Source organism: Pseudophryne corroboree, chromosome 8 (assembly GCF_028390025.1).
Source record: "Pseudophryne corroboree isolate aPseCor3 chromosome 8, aPseCor3.hap2, whole genome shotgun sequence".
Taxonomy (NCBI): domain Eukaryota; kingdom Metazoa; phylum Chordata; class Amphibia; order Anura; family Myobatrachidae; genus Pseudophryne; species Pseudophryne corroboree.
The window spans coordinates 457,756,683-457,775,317 of NC_086451.1; the positions used below are offsets into that span (position 1 = coordinate 457,756,683).

General features: G+C 47.4%; 5 non-coding genes across 5 annotated transcripts; 3 read left to right on the forward strand and 2 right to left on the reverse strand.

The window, feature by feature from the left end:
- Positions 1–3,553: 3,553 nt before the first annotated feature.
- Positions 3,554–3,626, reverse strand: TRNAA-AGC (transfer RNA alanine (anticodon AGC)). The gene has a single exon. It is a non-coding gene; the product is annotated as a tRNA-Ala (tRNA).
- Positions 3,627–6,504: 2,878 nt separating this feature from the next.
- Positions 6,505–6,578, forward strand: TRNAN-GUU (transfer RNA asparagine (anticodon GUU)). The gene has a single exon. It is a non-coding gene; the product is annotated as a tRNA-Asn (tRNA).
- Positions 6,579–6,933: 355 nt separating this feature from the next.
- TRNAA-AGC (transfer RNA alanine (anticodon AGC)) lies at positions 6,934–7,006 on the reverse strand. Its single transcript has one exon. It is a non-coding gene; the product is annotated as a tRNA-Ala (tRNA).
- A 7,249-nt stretch (positions 7,007–14,255) lies between these two features.
- On the forward strand, positions 14,256–14,328 carry TRNAA-AGC (transfer RNA alanine (anticodon AGC)). The gene has a single exon. It is a non-coding gene; the product is annotated as a tRNA-Ala (tRNA).
- A 370-nt stretch (positions 14,329–14,698) lies between these two features.
- On the forward strand, positions 14,699–14,772 carry TRNAN-GUU (transfer RNA asparagine (anticodon GUU)). Its single transcript has one exon. It is a non-coding gene; the product is annotated as a tRNA-Asn (tRNA).
- The last annotated feature ends 3,863 nt before the right edge of the window (positions 14,773–18,635 follow it).

Below are 18,635 nucleotides of genomic sequence, written 5' to 3' on the forward strand. Positions count from 1 at the left end.
GTCAAGGCGTTTCCCGACTTGTTCGGACAATTACGAGCAAAATGTCCCTTACCCCCACACTACAGACAAAGACCAGAATTTTGCCTTCTTGCTCTTTCTTCAGGAGACAGCCGGGAGAGACCCATCTGCATGGGCTCCTCTACGTCCTCAGGAATGGAATATACACATGGACTTGACCTTACAGGTGCTCCTTTTTCAGCCCTCCGCTCTCTGAGACGACGATCAATCTTAATAGAAAGCTCCATGAGTTTATCGAGAGTCTCAGGAGCGGGGTACTGAAGGAGACTGTCTTTTATAGACTCTGATAAGCCGAGGCGAAACTGACTGCGCAGGGCTGGGTCATTCCAGCCACAGTCGTTCGACCAACGGCGAAACTCCGTACAATAAACCTCTGCAGGATTTCTACCCTGTCTGAGAGCGCGCAACTGACTTTCAGTGGATGCCTCTCTATCAGGGTCATCATACAAGAGCCCTAAAGACCCCAAAAAAGCGTCCACCTACAGCAATGCCAGATCCTCTGCTTTTAAACCAAATGCCCAGGTCTGAGGATCCCCCTGGAGCAAAGAAATAATAATCCCGACCCGCTGAGATTCAGTACCCGAGGAAATCGGTCTTAAACGAAAATAGAGTTTACAGGATTCTTTAAAATTAAAAAACTCTTTCCTATCACCAGAAAAACGGTCAGGCAAATGCATCTTTGGTTCAGGGACTACCCTCTGGGAAGCTCGCAAAAGATCTTCCTGCGACTTCACCCGAAGAGAAAGATCCTGAACCATCTGAGTAAGTTCTTGAATCTGGCTGACTAAGAGCTGACCAGGATTTGGCCCTAAACCTGTTGGATTCATGAGGCCGATAAACTCTCACAAAACTGAATGAGAAAAAATTAAACCCCGTTTAATTTTAAGCTTTGGTATGGCCGGTAATAATGTTATGATTCCAGCACTCCTGGCCAGAGGAGATCTTATGATAATGACCGGAGCACTGGAATGGAATGCTGGTAATGGGAGCAGAAAAGAATAATAGCCCCTGGCGCCCTAACTCTGTTGTCTCACCCGTGCTATCGGAAATCCCTTGCGAGACTATGGTTTCTTGAGCCCTTGGCAGCCACGTTTGAAGGGCGGATTATGTCTGCCCAACTCCGGTGCCCCCCGGTCTTAATGAGAGACAAAGGGAAATCCGAGGCAGGATGATAACAAGAGGACCTCTAACTAACAAACAGGCCAGGGGCTACGAGCTAACTAACAAAACCTAAAGTATGTGCGGAAAAACCGCCAGGGAAAAAGACAACCAAAATCCACTTGTCCAATACTCCTACCCAGCACCGCCGGATACCAGAGTGGACCTGTGGAAGCGGAACCCTCCGCAAAATGCTCCAAACACAAATAATAAAGGGTAAAGCGGCCAAGCCGCTGCACACGGCAAAGCCGCGACTCACGAACACCACTGGATGTTAAACGGTGATCAGTCAGGACTCCAGGGACGAGATGACAACTCCCAAGTACAGGACTCCAGAAGACTGGAACGACCGGATACAGCAGGACTGGAACCAGCCTTTCAGCAAACAAAGACAGCATGCAGGAAGCTATTACCGGCGTCTGTGAGAAGCCCTGAGAGTGTATTTAAACAGGAGTCCTCCAATCAGCTGCTGACAGAGCTGATAGCATAAATGCCGTGCAGCTGCCTTGCTGCACGGCCAGAGACCAGGTGCACCATAAATTCAAATGGACCCAGCAACGGGTCCCTGCGGCTCAGCGCGCCCGGCGTCTAGCGTTGCCAGGGAGCCGGTGGCTGTACGCGCACGGCGTCCCTGGTTGCTAGGCGCTGGGCCGCGCAGACGAGCGGACCCCGGCGCCTAACATTTAAAGCCTGTCACATCTGTGTGCACCACAATGTCCTTAATGTTTCGTCCTCTGGTGTAGCATGCCATGGGTCGCTTATTTTTAAAAGGTAAAGTATTGTCAGAGGATACTAATGGCCACAAGGCTCTAGAGGCACGTGGAATGACTGGACTCGTCGTGTTGTATTGAGTAAGAAACGGGATCACCTCCCCTCTTATCTTCTTAGTGCTAGGAGAAATAAGATTGCTTCTGGGGATGGCCAAGACCTCCAGTTTTTGAGCCTGCAGTTTTTTATGGTCGTAACCTCTTTGTAAAAATTTGATGATAAGTCTATCTAGCTCTCCTTCCAGTTTGGATCGATCGCTGGTAATCCGAGCTATCCTTATCATCTGTGACCTAGGGAGTCCATTGACTAAGCCTTTAGGATGATGGCTATAGGCCCTGAGAAAAGTATTCTGGTCCGTCGGCTTAGTATAGAAGCTTGTCTGGATCTGTCCATCCTTGACAGTTACTTGGACATCCAAATAATTGATGGAAGATTCGTTAGTAACATAGGTGAATTTGATGGGGGATTCACGTGAGTTCGCTGTGGCCTTCAGCGTCTCAAAGAGAGTCAAAGGGCCGGTAAACATGATGAACAGGTCGTCTATGAAGCGAGTATATAGGAGAATATGTTGAGCCACTGTTGGGTCTTTGAAGAAGATCTCCATTTCCTCCTTGAACATAAAAATATTGGCAAAGGATGGAGAGACATTACTCCCCATCGCACATTCTGTTCTCTGACAGAAAAAATGGCCGTCAAACAGAAAAAAATTATGGGTTAAGGTTAGCTCTAATAAGTCAAGGAACAACTTGTGGTCTAGATCTGACATTTGTTCCGCAGTGATGAATTCTTCTATAGCCTTCAGGCACTGGTGGTGAGGGATACTGGTGTAGAGGCTGCAGACGTCAACCACACACAGTATCGTACCTGCTGGAACTAGGGTCACAGATGAGAGCCGTTGGAGGAAGCAGGTAGTGTCCTTTATAAATCTCTGATGTCCAAGAATAAATGGTTGTAGAATGTTGTCCAGGAAAACTTAAATAGGTTGAAATAAGGAGTTTCTAGCGGCAATGATAGGGCGGCCCGGGGGACATTGAAGATTTTTGAGAATTTTAGGCACAGTGAAAAAGACAGGAACTTCAGGGTGATCCTGTGAGAGAGCCTTAAGGCTCATTCAGTGTGCTATAATGTGAATTTCGGCTCATTCAGTGTGCTACAATGTGAGTTTCGGCTCATTCAGTGTGGTACAATGTGAATTTCGGCTCATTCAGTGTGGTACAATGTGAATTTCGGCTCATTCAGTGTGCTACAATGTGAATTTCGGGTGTGGTGTGGAAGCCGGAGGAGCACCCAGCAGCGGTTATTCACCTGACCGTCTGCCGCTCCTCTGCTAAAGTAGATCGGCGCCTCTCTCACCTTTGCGGGGGGCGAGCTGCCCCCCATTCCGACGCCCCTGCTGCCGGATCACTGCAATGTTTAGCACAGTAAGGACTGAATAACGGGCAGGGTCAGGGCTGACTGGGGCTACTTTGGATTCTTGCTTAGGGCTTCAAAACAACTAGAAGCAACTTAGCATGTGTTTGAAATGAAAGAAGCATTGAAATAAAGTGATCAGATTTCAAGTGAGCATTGCCTATAAATATGGAATTGGCGGAACAAAAAAAACTGTGACTGGAGAATGCGGGCATCGATCCCGCTACCTCTCGCATGCTAAGCGAGCACTCTACCATTTGAGCTAATTCCCCTCTATAGACTCTGCTCTCTCACACTGTGACTCAGAAGGTCAGGAAAGCCCTCTGGGTAAGACGTGTAGACACGTAGCGTCTAGTTTTCCTTCGCGGAGAGGACCTTTGCTGTGCGGTGCGCGTAATTGACCATGCCCCCTGTATGAAGCCACGCCCCCTATTGCCGCCCGAGGTGCAACAAGAATCTGAACCAGCCCTGCCGGCAATATGCCGGGTTGGTGAAAGGGGGCTGTAGCATGGGTCGCAGCCATATCAGGCTGCGTTTTACTAACAGGAACTTGCTGCAATTTATGGGCTGAATCTTGCAGCGATCCTTCCCTTCAGCAATTGGTGATCTACAATGCGCAAACGCAGCAGCCTATGAAACACCAGAAGAGCCTTCACCGCACTCTCCAAATAATAGTCAATGCTGTATTTAGGAAATAGTGTCCCACAAGCAGGTTCTAATCTGAGAACACCCACCACAGTTCAAAACACAGCAGTCAGGGTTAAAGTGAGCCGGAACAGGGCAGAAATACATTCTGCCAGTTCCATATGGAGACGGAACCAGTTCCACCTCCTCTGCAGGGTCGGTTCTAGGCCTTTTTGCGCCCCGGGCGAGAAATAGGGGCATGGCTTCATGCAGGGGGCGTGGTCAGTTACGCCCCCTGTACAGTAGAGTAGCGCCGCTGAAATGCAATATTACACGAGGACATTACTACACAAGGGTAATACTACTGGAAGCACTACTAGTTGGGGCAATACTACTGTTGGCATTACTATTGGGTGCACTACTACAGGGGGGTTACCTCTGGGGTCAATTCTAATTAGGGCATTGCATAGGGGAGCACTGCATAAGGGGCACTATCACTACAGTGGGCATTGAATAAGGGGCACTACTGCTGAGGACACTGCATAAGTGGCACTACTGCTGTGGGCATTATGTGTATTAGGGATGCTACTACTCTGTGCATTGTGTATAAGGGGCACTAATGAGGATATTGTGTAAAAGGGACACTACTGCGTGTCATAGTATAGAAACAGAATGTGATGGCAGATAAGAACCACTTTGGCCCATTTAATCTGCTCCTTCTTTATCCTTTAGGTAATCTCAACCCTTTTTTGAACCTTAGTTCTTTGTAAGGATATTCACATTACCTATCCCCTATATGAATAAGGGACACTAGTATGTGGTGTAATATGAATAAGATTGTGCGCATAATTTGAATCGGGGATACTATTGTGTGGCCACGCCCCTTTCTTTTTAGGTCACACCCCTTTTTGTGGTATGCAGTCCCTTTATTGAATAGGGGTGGTTGGGGGGGAGGGTGAGTTCCACCACCTCTTTATGACCACTTTAAGTACTGTGGGGCAGATGTATTAAGCCTGGAGAAAATATAAAGAAGTGATAAAGCAGTGATAAGTGCAAGGTGATACCGCAGCAGCCAATCAACTCCAATACGTAAATTGACAGTTAGGAGCTGATTGGCTGGTACGTTATCACTGCTTTATCACTTCTTTATGCCTTCTCCAGGCTGAATACATCTGCCCCTGTATTTCTTAACTACCAGCGGGAAGTTTGATTACTTACCTGGGAGGGTGAGCGCAGGTTTCAAAGACTTGATGACTCCAACTCCATGGGGGGAATTCAAATGTTTGAAAAGTCTGTCTATTCGATAGGAGAAACAGACTCTTAACTGACTTTTCAAACATTTGAATCTCCCCATAGACACACGCAGGGGGGGGGTTCTGGTTGCACAGAAACCCCTCTTCTCTTGACAAGTGGCTCACATTATGACAACAATAGCAATGGTATATACAGTAATATGATTACTAGAGTTGCCGCCACATCATGCAGTTTAAGGAACAGAGCAGAGATTCTGCACATGCCCAGTGGGAGCAGCTTCTTCTACCAAGTTTGCTGTGTGTATGGACCTGAGCCCTCAATCAGTGCACTGGACCAGAGAGCAGCGACCAGCAAGAAGAGACAGGAGCCTTAACATGAGGCGGGAGAATGTGTGCTTCCTACCTCTGTCTGTCTTTGCCCAGTTTTGTTCTATAACTGTTGTTCTAATTGTAAAGCGCAATGGAATATGCTGCGCTATATAAGAAACTGCTAATAAATAAATAGATAAATAAATAAATAAATAAATAAATAAATAGAAAGTGTAGTACTGGGTTAATTATGTTTGTGCATTTAATATGGTATGTTTTACCTGTTCCTGACCACTTTATCGATACAGCCTATACTAAAGACCATCTATAGTGTTAAATATTAATAGTGTATTCCATACAGTAGACAGTGTATAAAAAGAGTAAAAGACCAATATTTACATTAATACTCCAATGTTCGCAAAGTGGGAGATTGTGGACTGCCATTTGGAAACCCCCCTCTAGAAATCCTGCGTTTGCCACTGCTCCCCCCATGTATGCATCTAAGGAGGGTAATCTGCTGAACATCTGATTGTGAGTGGCCCCAGGGGATCGCGTTCCTTGTTTTTTGAACTGTGGGGGTAATTCCAAGTTGATCGCAGCAGGATTTTTGATAGCAATTGGGCAAAACCATGTGCACTGCAGGGGAGGCAGACATAACATGTGCAGAGAGAGATAGATTTGGGTGTGGTAAGTTCAATCTGCAATCTAAATTGCAGTGTAAAAATAAAGCAGCCAGTATTTACCCTGCACAGAAACAAAATAACCCACCCAAATCTAACTCTCTCTGCAAATGTTATATCTACCCCCCCCCTGCAGTGGACATGGTTTTGCCAAACTGCTAAAAAATTTCCTGCTGCAATCAACTTGGAATTATCCCCTGTGATGGGTGTTCTCGGTTTGTAACCTGTTTATGCAACAGTGATCCTTCCCTGCTAGGTGAGTAAAATCTGAAAGGATCCCATAGGTCTCTGTGGCGCAATTGGTTAGCGCGTTCGGCTGTTAACCGAAAGGTTGGTGGTTCAAGCCCACCCAGGGACGTCAATGTTTTTTCTCCTTGTCTGGGTACAGGATTGCCTGTAAGATATTGTACAACAACTATACAAACATGCAGTATATCAATCTTCTTTAAAGATTACTCAAAACATAGCACAAAATGTCTATATACACATGAAACGTTACTGCCGGATCACTGCAATGTTTAGCACAGTAAGGACTGAATAACGGGCAGGGTCAGGGCTGACTGGGGCTACTTTGGATTCTTGCTTAAGGCTTTAAAACAACTAGAAGCAACTTAGCATGTGTATGAAATGAAAGAAGCATTGAAATAAAGTGATCAGATTGCAAGTGAGCATTGCTTATAAATATGGAATTGTCTGGGGAAAAAAAACGAGACTGGAGAATGCGGGCATCGATCCCGCTACCTCTCGCATGCTAAGCGAGCGCTCTACCATTTGAGCTAATTCCCCTCTGCAGACCCTGCACTCTCACACTGTGACTTATAAGGTCAGGAAAGACGTGTAGACACTGACCCAACCAAGAAACAAGAAAACTCACCCTGATCCGATGTCACTATGGGGGTCATTCAAAGTTGATCGCTAGTTGCCGATGTTCGCTGCGTAGCGATCATTTAAAAAAATGGCGAAACTATGGGGCGCAATATGCACGCACTGCGTACGGGTACAAAGAGCATCGTTGTTTTGCACTGCTTCTAGCGACGATTCCATTCGCACAGCCGATCGCAAGGAGATTGACAGGAAGTGGGAGTTTCTTGGTGTCAACTGACCGTTTTCTGGGTGTGTTTGGGAAAATGCAGGCGTGTCCAGGCGTTTGCAGGGCGGGTATGACGTCAATTTCGGGACCTTCGTCGCTGTAATCATCGCACAGAATAAGTAACTACAGGGATTGTCTTGTTCTGCACAAAATGTGTTTGTACCCACTCGGCTGCACAGGTGTTCACACACTTGCAAAGCGAAAATACACTCCCCCGTGGGCGGCGACTATGCGTTTCCATGGCTGCTAAAAGTAGCTAGCGAGTGAACAACTCGGAATGAGGGCCCATACCCCAATACATCTTACTGGGTGTAGTAGGTTATGCCGGCGGCTGGGCTCCCGGCGACCAGTATACCGGCGCCGGAATCCTGAACGCCGGCATACCGACAGCTGGGCGAGCACAAAATGATCCCCTTGCGGGCTCGCTGCACTCGCCACGATGCGAGCACGGTGGCGCGCTACGCTATTTATTCTCCCTCCAGGGAGGTCGTGGACCCCCAAGAGGGAGAATAAATGTCGGTATGCCGGCGGTCGGGATTCCGGCGCGGTATGCTGGTCGCCGGGAGCCCGGCCGCCGTCAAACAGAATACCACCCCATCTTACTGAATACAACTGTTGCACATAGGTGGTCATTCCGAGTTGATCGCTAGCTGCATTCGTTCGCTGTGCAGCGATGAGGCAAAAAAACTGCACTTCTGCGCATGCGTATGCGGTGCAATGCGCACGCGCGAAGTACTATTACAACGACCGATGTAGTTTCACACAGGGTCTAGCGATGTTTTTCAGTCGCACTGCTGGCCGCAGAGTGATTGACAGGAAGAGGGCGTTTCTGGGTGCCAACTGACCGTTTTCAGGGAGTGTTCAGAAAAACGCAGGCGTGCCAGGAAAAACGCAGGCGTGGCTGGGCGAACGCTGGGCGGGTGTGTGACGTCAAATCCGGAACTGAACAGTTTGAAGTGATCGCAAGCGCTGAGTAGGTTTAGAGCTACTCTGAAACTGCACAAAACTATTTTGTAGCCGCTCTGCGATCCTTTCGTTCGCACTTCTGCTAAGCTAAAATACACTCCCAGTGGGCGGCGGCATAGCGTGTGCACGGCTGCTAAAAACAGCGAGCGATCAACTCGGAATGACCACCATAGTCCATCCCCACTGTCACATTGCATCATTTTCAGGGATATCAGGCTGCTTCATTGCTGCTACAAAATTAGAAAAATAAAAATATCAGCAGTCGTCTGTCAGGTTTTATTGTAGTAAGCAGAGGGGGGAAAAAACAGCAAATAGGGTATGAGAACAATCTACGTTGCTATATTTTCATTTAGGCAGTGGTACTGATTCTATGGAGTTCTACCTCCGGAGGGAATGCAGTCAGGATCCCGCCTGTCGTGGTCCCGGCAGTCAGAGTACCAACACCAGGATCCCAACACTATTTGGAATGCCGACACCGGTATCCCGAATAGGTAGACATCCTGTCGTTGGAATTCCAACAGCCGGGATGCCGAACATCTTCACACCGCGCCGCTGAGGAGGTAAGCTGCGAGGGAGGGGGGAGGTAAGGTTTAGGCTGTGGGGGGAGGATTAGACAGTGCCCAGGGAGGGTTAGGGTGCGGGGATGGTCAGGCACTCCCCTCCGAGGGTTAGGCTGCGGCCCAGGAGGGTTAGGTTTAGGAAGCGGGTAGGGAGGTTAGGTTTAGGCACTTGTTAGAGCAGTGCCTGCTGCCGTGCAGGTGTAGTCTCACTGCTTACCTCGCGTCGCACTCTCACCTTCAGGTCACGGAACCTTCACTTGGACCCGGACACAGCGATCCTCTTCCAGAATCAGACGACGGCCGAACTAGGAAGGAAAGCAAAACAATTATGGAGTATCAACTCTTCTTCTAAAGGAAAAGAGGATACTCCAGGGGTGGCGGCGACCTTCACCGGTTAGGTAAAAATCATCATCGACACATAGCCTCAGCCACCCAACTCTCCCCTATGCAGCACTCACGCTGAGGTGTAACTGGACCTCACACGCCCGAGCAAAGTCCACTGAACCAGCGCTCAGGAGACAGACGGACACAGATGATGCTCACCATTGCCAATCTTGTGCTTGGATCTTACCCACTTACAGTTCCCTGTAAGGAGGCAAAAAGAAACAACAGCCGTGCAGGGCCAAAAGCTAACCTAGTGTGTGTCCGCTAGAGATGAGCGGGTTCGGTTTCTCTGAATCCGAACCCGCCCGAACTTCATGGTTTTTTTCACGGGTCCGAGCAGACTCGGATCCTCCCGCCTTGCTCGGTTAACCCGAGCGCGCCCGAACGTCATCATGACGCTGTCGGATTCTCGCGAGACTCGGATTCTATATAAGGAGCCGCGCGTCGCCGCCATTTTCACACGTGCATTGAGATTGATAGTGAGAGGACGTGGCTGGCGTCCTCTCCATTTAGATTATAAGAGAGAGAGATTTACTGGAGCTTAGGACTAGGAGGAGTACTGTAGAAGTGTAGAGAGTGCAGAGAGTTTACTAGTGAGTGACCACCAGACAGTGCAGTTTATTTAATATATCCGTTCTCTGCCTGAAAAAAGCGATACACACAGTGACTCAGTCACATACCATATCTGTGTGCACTGCTCAGGCTCAGCCCAGTGTGCTGCATCATCTATATATATTATATATCTGTCTGACTGCTCAGCTCACACAGCTTATAATTGTGGGGGAGACTGGGGAGCACTGCAGTGCCAGTTATAGGTTATAGCAGGAGCCAGGAGTACATAATATTATATAGTGAGTGACCACCAGACAGTGCAGTTTATTTAATATATCCGTTCTCTGCCTGAAAAAAGCGATACACACAGTGACTCAGTCACATACCATATCTGTGTGCACTGCTCAGGCTCAGCCCAGTGTGCTGCATCATCTATATATATTATATATCTGTCTGACTGCTCAGCTCACACAGCTTATAATTGTGGGGGAGACTGGGGAGCACTGCAGTGCCAGTTATAGGTTATAGCAGGAGCCAGGAGTACATAATATTATATTAAAATTAAACAGTGCACACTTTTGCTGCAGGAGTGCCACTGCCAGTGTGACTGACCAGTGACCTGACCACACTGACCACCAGTATAGTTAGTAGTATACTTATATTGTGATTGCCTGAAAAAGTTAAACACTCGTCGTGTGACTTCACTTGTGTGTTGTTGTTTTTTTTATTCTATAAAAATAAAACTCATTCTGCTGACAGACAGTGTCCAGCAGGTCCGTCATTATATAATATATAATATATACCTGTCCGGCTGCAGTAGTGATATATATATATTTTTTATATCATTTATCATCCAGTCGCAGCAGACACAGTACGGTAGTTCACGGCTGTGGCTACCTCTGTGTCTGCACTCGGCAGGCAGTCCGTCCATAATTGTATACCACCTAACCGTGGTTTTTTTTTCTTCTTTATACATACATACTACTACGACATCTCTTTATCAACCAGTCTATATTAGCAGCAGACACAGTACAGTACGGTAGTTCACGGCTGTGGCTACCTCTGTGTCTGCACTCGGCAGGCAGTCCGTCCATAATTGTATACCACCTAACCTTTTTCTTTGCATCATGTGCTGATTGGGGAGGGTTTTTTGGAAGGGACATCCTGCGTGACACTGCAGTGCCACTCCTAAATGGGCCCGGTGTTTGTGTCGGCCACTAGGGTCGCTAATCTTACTCACACAGTCAGCTACCTCATTGCGCCTCTTTTTTTCTTTGCGTCATGTGCTGTTTGGGGAGGGTTTTTTGGAAGGGACATCCTGCGTGACACTGCAGTGCCACTCCTAGATGGGCCCGGTGTTTGTGTCGGCCACTAGGGTCGCTAATCTTACTCACACAGCTACCTCATTGCGCCTCTTTTTTTCTTTGCGTCATGTGCTGTTTGGGGAGGGTTTTTTGGAAGGGCCATCCTGCGTGACACTGCAGTGCCACTCCTAGATGGGCCCGGTGTTTGTGTCGGCCACTAGGGTCGCTAATCTTACTCACACAGCTACCTCATTGCGCCTCTTTTTTTCTTTGCGTCATGTGCTGTTTGGGGAGGTTTTTTTGGAAGGGCCATCCTGCGTGACACTGCAGTGCCACTCCTAGATGGGCCCGGTGTTTGTGTCGGCCACTAGGGTCGCTTATCTTACTCACACAGCGACCTCGGTGCAAATTTTAGGACTAAAAATAATATTGTGAGGTGTGAGGTATTCAGAATAGACTGAAAATGAGTGTAAATTATGGTTTTTGAGGTTAATAATACTTTGGGATCAAAATGACCCCCAAATTCTATGATTTAAGCTGTTTTTTAGTGTTTTTTGAAAAAAACACCCGAATCCAAAACACACCCGAATCCGACAAAAAAAATTCGGTGAGGTTTTGCCAAAACGCGTTCGAACCCAAAACACGGCCGCGGAACCGAACCCAAAACCAAAACACAAAACCCGAAAAATTTCAGGCGCTCATCTCTAGTGTCCGCTACACTAGCTTCAATTACAGAGCCCTCAAACTAGCCCAGGTGTATGCGGTGCAACACAAACTATACACAAACTTTAACTTTACCCTGCACGGAAAACGGCACGCATCACAATAACAGTACAAGAATAAACAACGTCCTGTCCCTTAAAGCCCAGGGTCACCTTATTTACCTAATTGGCCACACTTACATTAGGGCCTAATCCCATCTAATGCTGGCACAGGACTAATGCCTGAAGTTATGCCCACGGGCCTAGTTCCCGACTACAGCACCACAGGCTGGTGGCCTGACTGTGCCCCGGGCCTAATGCCCGTTCCATGGTGGTCTAGGGAGGGGGGTAGGTGACAGGTGCCCTCACCGAGGGTCTACCTGTCTCGAGAGAGAGGCACCAGGGGGGAGCTTTGTTAGCTCTATTTCTTTCCATCCCTGGTGGCCTCTCCGGTCTGCGCCTTCACTCTTCTGCCGCTGGCCCAACCTGGCCAGCTACACCGCCGCCACTTCTCAGAGTCCAGATGCTTCTGATCATATTCCTTTTGGAGTCTATTGTCTTCTGGCCTCTTCCGGGCCTCTGGAACTCCCTCCGAGGCGTCCTTCTCTCCAGCGTCGCCCGACTCTTCATCGCTGTTCCGCACGGCCTGCTTCTCACCTGGTGTGGCGCGGCGAACTCCAATTGGCTCGCCGCGACCGCTTTCCATTGGCTGCCGCTCATAGAGGGCGCCAAATTTAAGACGCTGCTGCAGTGCTGCTGCCCGTCACCGCTAAATGACCAGTGGCGGGAACCAATCGATGGTCCCGGCTCTGGACATCCACTGCTGCTGCAGCACCAGCGCCCCCTGCACTCTGCCGCCCATCCAGGCTGGGAGCGGACGCACCACCCCAGCGCTGGACCACATCTCCACACATTGACGGGGGAAGGTTAGGGTTAGGCACTAAGGGGACGTTAGGGTTAGGCAGCGGGTAGGGAGGGTTAGAGGGGTATGGGAGAGGGTATAGCACCCCTTACTCACCTGTCAGCTTCTGCGCAATCGGGATCCCACCCGCCAGCTTCACATACTGATTCCCTCTGGAGAATGCATCGGTCTCAGATTGTGAGGGTAAAATGTTATTTCATTTATTGGCGGCAGTATAATTTTTTTGAACAGCACAGCTAGGAACCCCCGCCATAGTTCCATTATCATATACCTATAAATAAGTGACGTGATAGATCAATCAGATTTTGATAAGCTTCATCAGCTTCTAAAGATCACGTAGTGCAGCGTTTCTCAGATTCGGTCCTCAGGACCCCACATAGGTCACGTTTTCCAGGTCACCAGGCCAGCAGGTAAAGTGAGCCAGAACTGAGTTGCGTAGAATGTGAGCCAGGAGCCGCATGGAGATACCGGGCACCCACTGAGGTTGTGTTACCAGCGAGCGCCGACACCTTCCCCTCAGCGGCAGCCGGAGCTCACTCGCTATGGGAGAGTAATAGTAGTAGTAGTAGTACACAGAAAAAGAAGACTAAGAGGCGTATCCAATTAGCCGTGATGTTTACCCCAAGGCTAAATGACAGCACTGCGGGAAGGCTGATCGCTGATCCCCAGAGGCAGGACTTTCCCTCACAGTCACAGAGATGAAAAGCCCCTTCTGCATTTGGGTATGGTTAATTGGGTCGACCCTAACTAGGTTGACAGTCATTAGGTTGACCACTATTGGTCAACAGTGAGACTAGGTTGACACATGAAATAAATCGACATGGTTATCAGGTTGACATGGAAAAGGTCGACATGGAAAAACTTTTGACATGAATTTTTTTAATATATTTTTTTGTGTTGTTTTCTTCGTAAAGTGACCGGGAACCGCAATAAGTGCACCGTATCCCCTCGTATGGCTTTCTTCGGATCGCCATTCTTCGGGCAAGGTGCCTCGCTCTGCTTCCGCTGCACTCGGCACAGGTTACTATTCCCAATCATAGTCCACGTGGATCGTAAAGTATGAAAAAGTAAAAAAAAAATAGAAAACATAAATTGTGAAAACCTCATGTCAACCTTTTCATGTGTCAATCTACTGAACATGTCAACCTAAAGCATGTCGACCAATAGTGGTTGACCTAAAGACCGTCGACCTGAGTGTGGTCGACCTAAAGACCGGATACCCTGCATTTAACATGCGGGGAAACCCATTAAATTCCCCATTTTACACAGAATCAGTGGGTTTCTGTGCATTACCAGAGGGTTTACCCTGCAGGGAAAAGGCTAAGTACTTGAATAGCTCTGAGTATTAAACCTGGAGTATTTCCCCACTCAATGTCTCGGTATGAATTATTTTTTTGTTTGGTAAAGAGAATTCCACACTTTTTTCATTCATATTCCCCAATTGATAATATTATCCCCAAACAATAATGGAAGATGGAAGAAAAATCACCCCAATTTTTTGCCAAATCGCACTGGAACGACCAAAATAACAGTGTGTACAAGTGAAAGATGGTAGAGGGGAATTAGCTCAGATGGTAGAGCGCTCGCTTAGCATGTGAGAGGTAGCGGGATCGATGCCCGCATTCTCCATGTCTTTTGGTCTTTTTAACGGCCCTCACAATATTTGACAATGTTTCTTTGAATCCTACGACAGTACTAATAAGCCTGAGCACTTCTAAACTCAACCTTAATACTACTTCATAGTTCTACTGCTAAAATGCACTCCTTACCCTAGAGAAGTATCAGACATGACCTATTGAGGCTTCTAGAGGACCAGATCTGATACAGGAACCTCTGGAGGGAAATGTAGAGAATGAGGATAACAACTGCATACAGCCTTCATTTCTCCAGGTGCTATAGACAAAGCTGCAACAGAACATTATAACAGCTTATGGGTTAAATGCTGAAATGCTCTGTCCCTTCCCTTGTAACCTATATATAGCCCAGGAGCAGATCACCTGTCTCTGTGGCGCAATTGGTTAGCGCGTTCGGCTGTTAACCGAAAGGTTGGTGGTTCAAGCCCACCCAGGGACGTCAATGTTTTACTCCTTCTCCGGCTACAGGATTTCCTGTAACATATTGTGCAAATATACAAACATACAGCGTATCTGAGAACATCTGCCATAACCTTCATTAATGGTTCCTCAATACACAAACTTACACCGCAGTTATATACGGACTCTGCATTACTTGATAACCAGAATCATTCCCAAGAGAGTGTGAGGTACTGCGACAATTCACAGTAGCGCTGTACAAGAAGATCAAATAGCGGACAAAGGGCCTGACTCAGAAATGTACGCTCTGCTGATATTGATGGAATTGAGCGATTATCGCCTGACTATGCGCGTGTTGCGGTCGCACTTCCCACGCGCTATGTTACCTTTGTGAAGTCGCCTGGCAGAGAGCATTTCTTTGTAAACTGATAGCCAAGGAACATTTGAGGGAGGTAACGGGGAGTGGCAGTAACAATGCCGGCATATTTCCGGGCATGTCTCAGCCAATAACTGCAATCCCATATGCATAATTCATGGCACCAGCGTCTCAGCTCCCGCGGCCATTCTGCACGACCATATAGTTCTCAGATGGCCAATTATCAAAGGATCTGCGACCACCGCTGCGTCTTTGTACAGAGTTGCTGGGGTCTGCGAAGTCGCTACATGAACTGCTAGAAAATAAAAATATCAGCAGTCGTGTCAGGTTTTATTTCGTCTGTCAGGTTTTATTGTAGTAAGCAGAGAAAAAATAAATAGCAAATAGGGTTTGAGAACAATCTACGCTGTTATATTTTGATTTAGGCAATGGTACGGATTTTATGGCGTACTACCTCCGGAGAATGCGTCGGTCTCAGATTGTGCGGGTAAAATGTTATTTAATTTGTTGGTAGCTGTAAATAAGGCGGCAGTATCATTTTTTGGAAGAGCACAGCTGGGAACCCCCCGCCATAGTTCATATACCTAAAAATAAGTGAAGTGATAGATAAATCAGATTTCGATAAGCTCCATCAGCTTCTAAAGATCACCTAGGTCAGTGGTTCTCAGACTCAGTCCTCAGGACCCCACACAGGTCACATGTCCCAGGTCACCCGGCAGGTGCGCTGTGTATCACCAACTGTCACTTTTTAAAAATTCACAAATGACCTACAAAACAGAAACCATGTGGGGTCCTGAGGACCGAGTTTGAGAACCTGTGACATAGTGTGATCGGGGCCTGTTCTAGTCATGCCTGTGAGTGGGGCATCAATAACAGAAAAAGAACAAATTCATTGCTTATTATAATTGGTAAACCCCAGAACTGACACTGGGGGCTAGTAGCAGGGCCGGTTTTACACATACGCTGGGTACGCAGCTGAGTAGGGCGCAGCATAGAGCAGGGCAGCCTACTCCGCAGCGCCAGCGACATGTGTAACACCGGCCCTGATATGCCCCCTGTGCACTGCAGAGCCTGCCCGGAGACTCACCAAGCAGGCAGTGCTGTTGGTGCTGCAGTGCCATGTCCGCTCTGGCAGTGCACCCGGCTACAGTCATTTGAAGAATCTAAAAATAAACTACCACTCCCAGAAGCCCTTGCTGTCCGGCTGCTAGGAGCGGTAGTTTATTTTAAGATTCTTCATAGTACTGTAAGTGGGTGCGCTGCCGGAAACGGGGCAGCGGCGTGAAAACACCACTACCTGCTCGGTGAGTCTCCGGGCAGGGGCTGCAAAGAGGGCATATAGTTTAATGTGTAATAGGCACTACTACAGTGGACAAAATGTGTAAGGTGCACTTTTACAGTGGGCAAATTGTGTAAGGGGCACTTTTACAGTGGGCAAAATGTGTAAGGGGCACTTTTACAGTGGGCAAAATGTGTAAGGGGCACTACAAGTGGGCTTTCCTGCAGGGACGTACGGTGAGCAAAATGGCTCAGAGGGCACTGGCTAGCACCAGAGCCAGATTTACATGCAATATATGAGCCAAAGGGTACATCTGGGCATTATACACATGTACAGCAGTATATACTGCTGGAAATGTGGTGAGTTTTGAACAGAGATGTGTGGAAAAGATACACAGATGAGGCACTGCCTCACCTGCCATAGACTTTTTACTCCAGAGTTTTGGCTATAAAAATGATTAGAATAATGCAAAGAAGACATTTCCAACAAATTCTTTGTATTTTTCATATAATTTATACAGTCAAAACTCTGGTACAAACATTAGTATGACAGGACAGGCTCTGCCTCACCTGCCTCACCCCACCGCACGTCACTGCTTTCCTGGTGAGACCACACCCCCTTAATTTCCACGGCACGCCCATAAGTACTTAGGGGGACACTGAAGGATATATTTGCTTACCAAAAAATTTGGCCTCAGGGCGGACCTGGCTGGTAGTAGCAGTTGTGTGTTACACAGAGCAATGTAAGGTAACATAACTGTAAGCAAACATGTGACTTAGGGGGTAATTCCAAGTTGATCGCAGCAGGAAATTTTTTAGCAGTTGGGCAAAACCATGTGCACTGCAGGGGAGGCAGATATAACATGTGCAGAGAGAGTTAGATTTGGGTGGGTTATTTTATTTCTGTGCAGGGTAAATACTGGCTGCTTTATTTTTACACTGCAAATTAGATTGCAGATTGAACACACCACACCCAAATCTAACTCTCTCTATGCATGTTATATCTGCCTCCCCTGCAGTGCACATGGTTTTGCCCAATTGCTAACAGAATTCCTGCTGCGATCAACTTGGAATTACCCCCTTAGTTTTACCATCCTTTTACAATGCAGTAATTGTAAATCATACCAAATAAGACTTGCTACATTTAGACACAGCGATCATCATTCTTAATCCAACTAGTAATATCCCATTTATATAGTACAAGACAGGAACACAGAAAAAGCAGACTAAGAGGCGTATCCAATTAGTTGTGATGTTTACCCTAAGGCTAAATGACAACACTGCGGGAACGCTGATCGCTGATCCCCAGAGGCAGGATTTCCCCTCAAAGTCACTGAGATGAAAAGCCCCTTCTGCATTTAACATGCTGGGAAACCTATTGAATTCCCTATTTTACGCAGAATCATTGGGTTTCCGTGCATTACCAGAGGGTTTACCCCGCAGGTAAAAGGCTAAATACTAGAATAGCTCCGAGTATTAAACCCGGAGTGTTTCCCCAATCGATATGTCTTGGTATGAATTTTTCTTTTGTTTGGTAAAAAGAATTCCACACTTTTTTCATTCATATTCCCCAATTTATAATATTATCCCCAAACAATAATGGAAGATGGAAGAAAAATCCCCCCAATTTTTTCCAAATCACACTGGAACGACCAAATAACATTGTGTACCAGTGAAAGCAGAGCTGGCCCTAACCAATATGATGCCCTAGGCAAGATTTTGGCTGGTGCCCCCTAGCACCGCCGCTAGTTCTGCAGGAGATGCCTGGCATGAGTCAGCTGGCAGCTCTGCTAATGTCTGGCGCCTTTTGTTTCTGAAAATGCATAATATTTGCATTACTATGTGGCTAGGATGCACAAGCAGCTTCTGCTGATTAAAATGATATGCAGCATGCCTATATTCTGTGTGCAACTGCGGCTGTATCTGCATACGAAATGCTACATTGCAGTGATTTCCAGTTTTACCCTGCAATGTAGCATTTCGTATGCAGCTACAGTCGCAGTGACACACAGAATAAAGGCATGCCGCATATCATTTTAATCAGCAGAAGCTGCTGGTGCCCCTAAGCATACTAAATGCCCTAGGCATTTGCCTAGTTTACCTATGCCTAAGGCCAGCTCTGGGTGAAAGCTGGCAGAGGGGAATTAGCTCAGATGGTAGAGCGCTCGCTTAGCATGCAAGAGGTAGTGGGATCGATGCCTGCATTCTCCATGTGTTGTTTTTTTAACAGCCCTCACAATATTTGACAG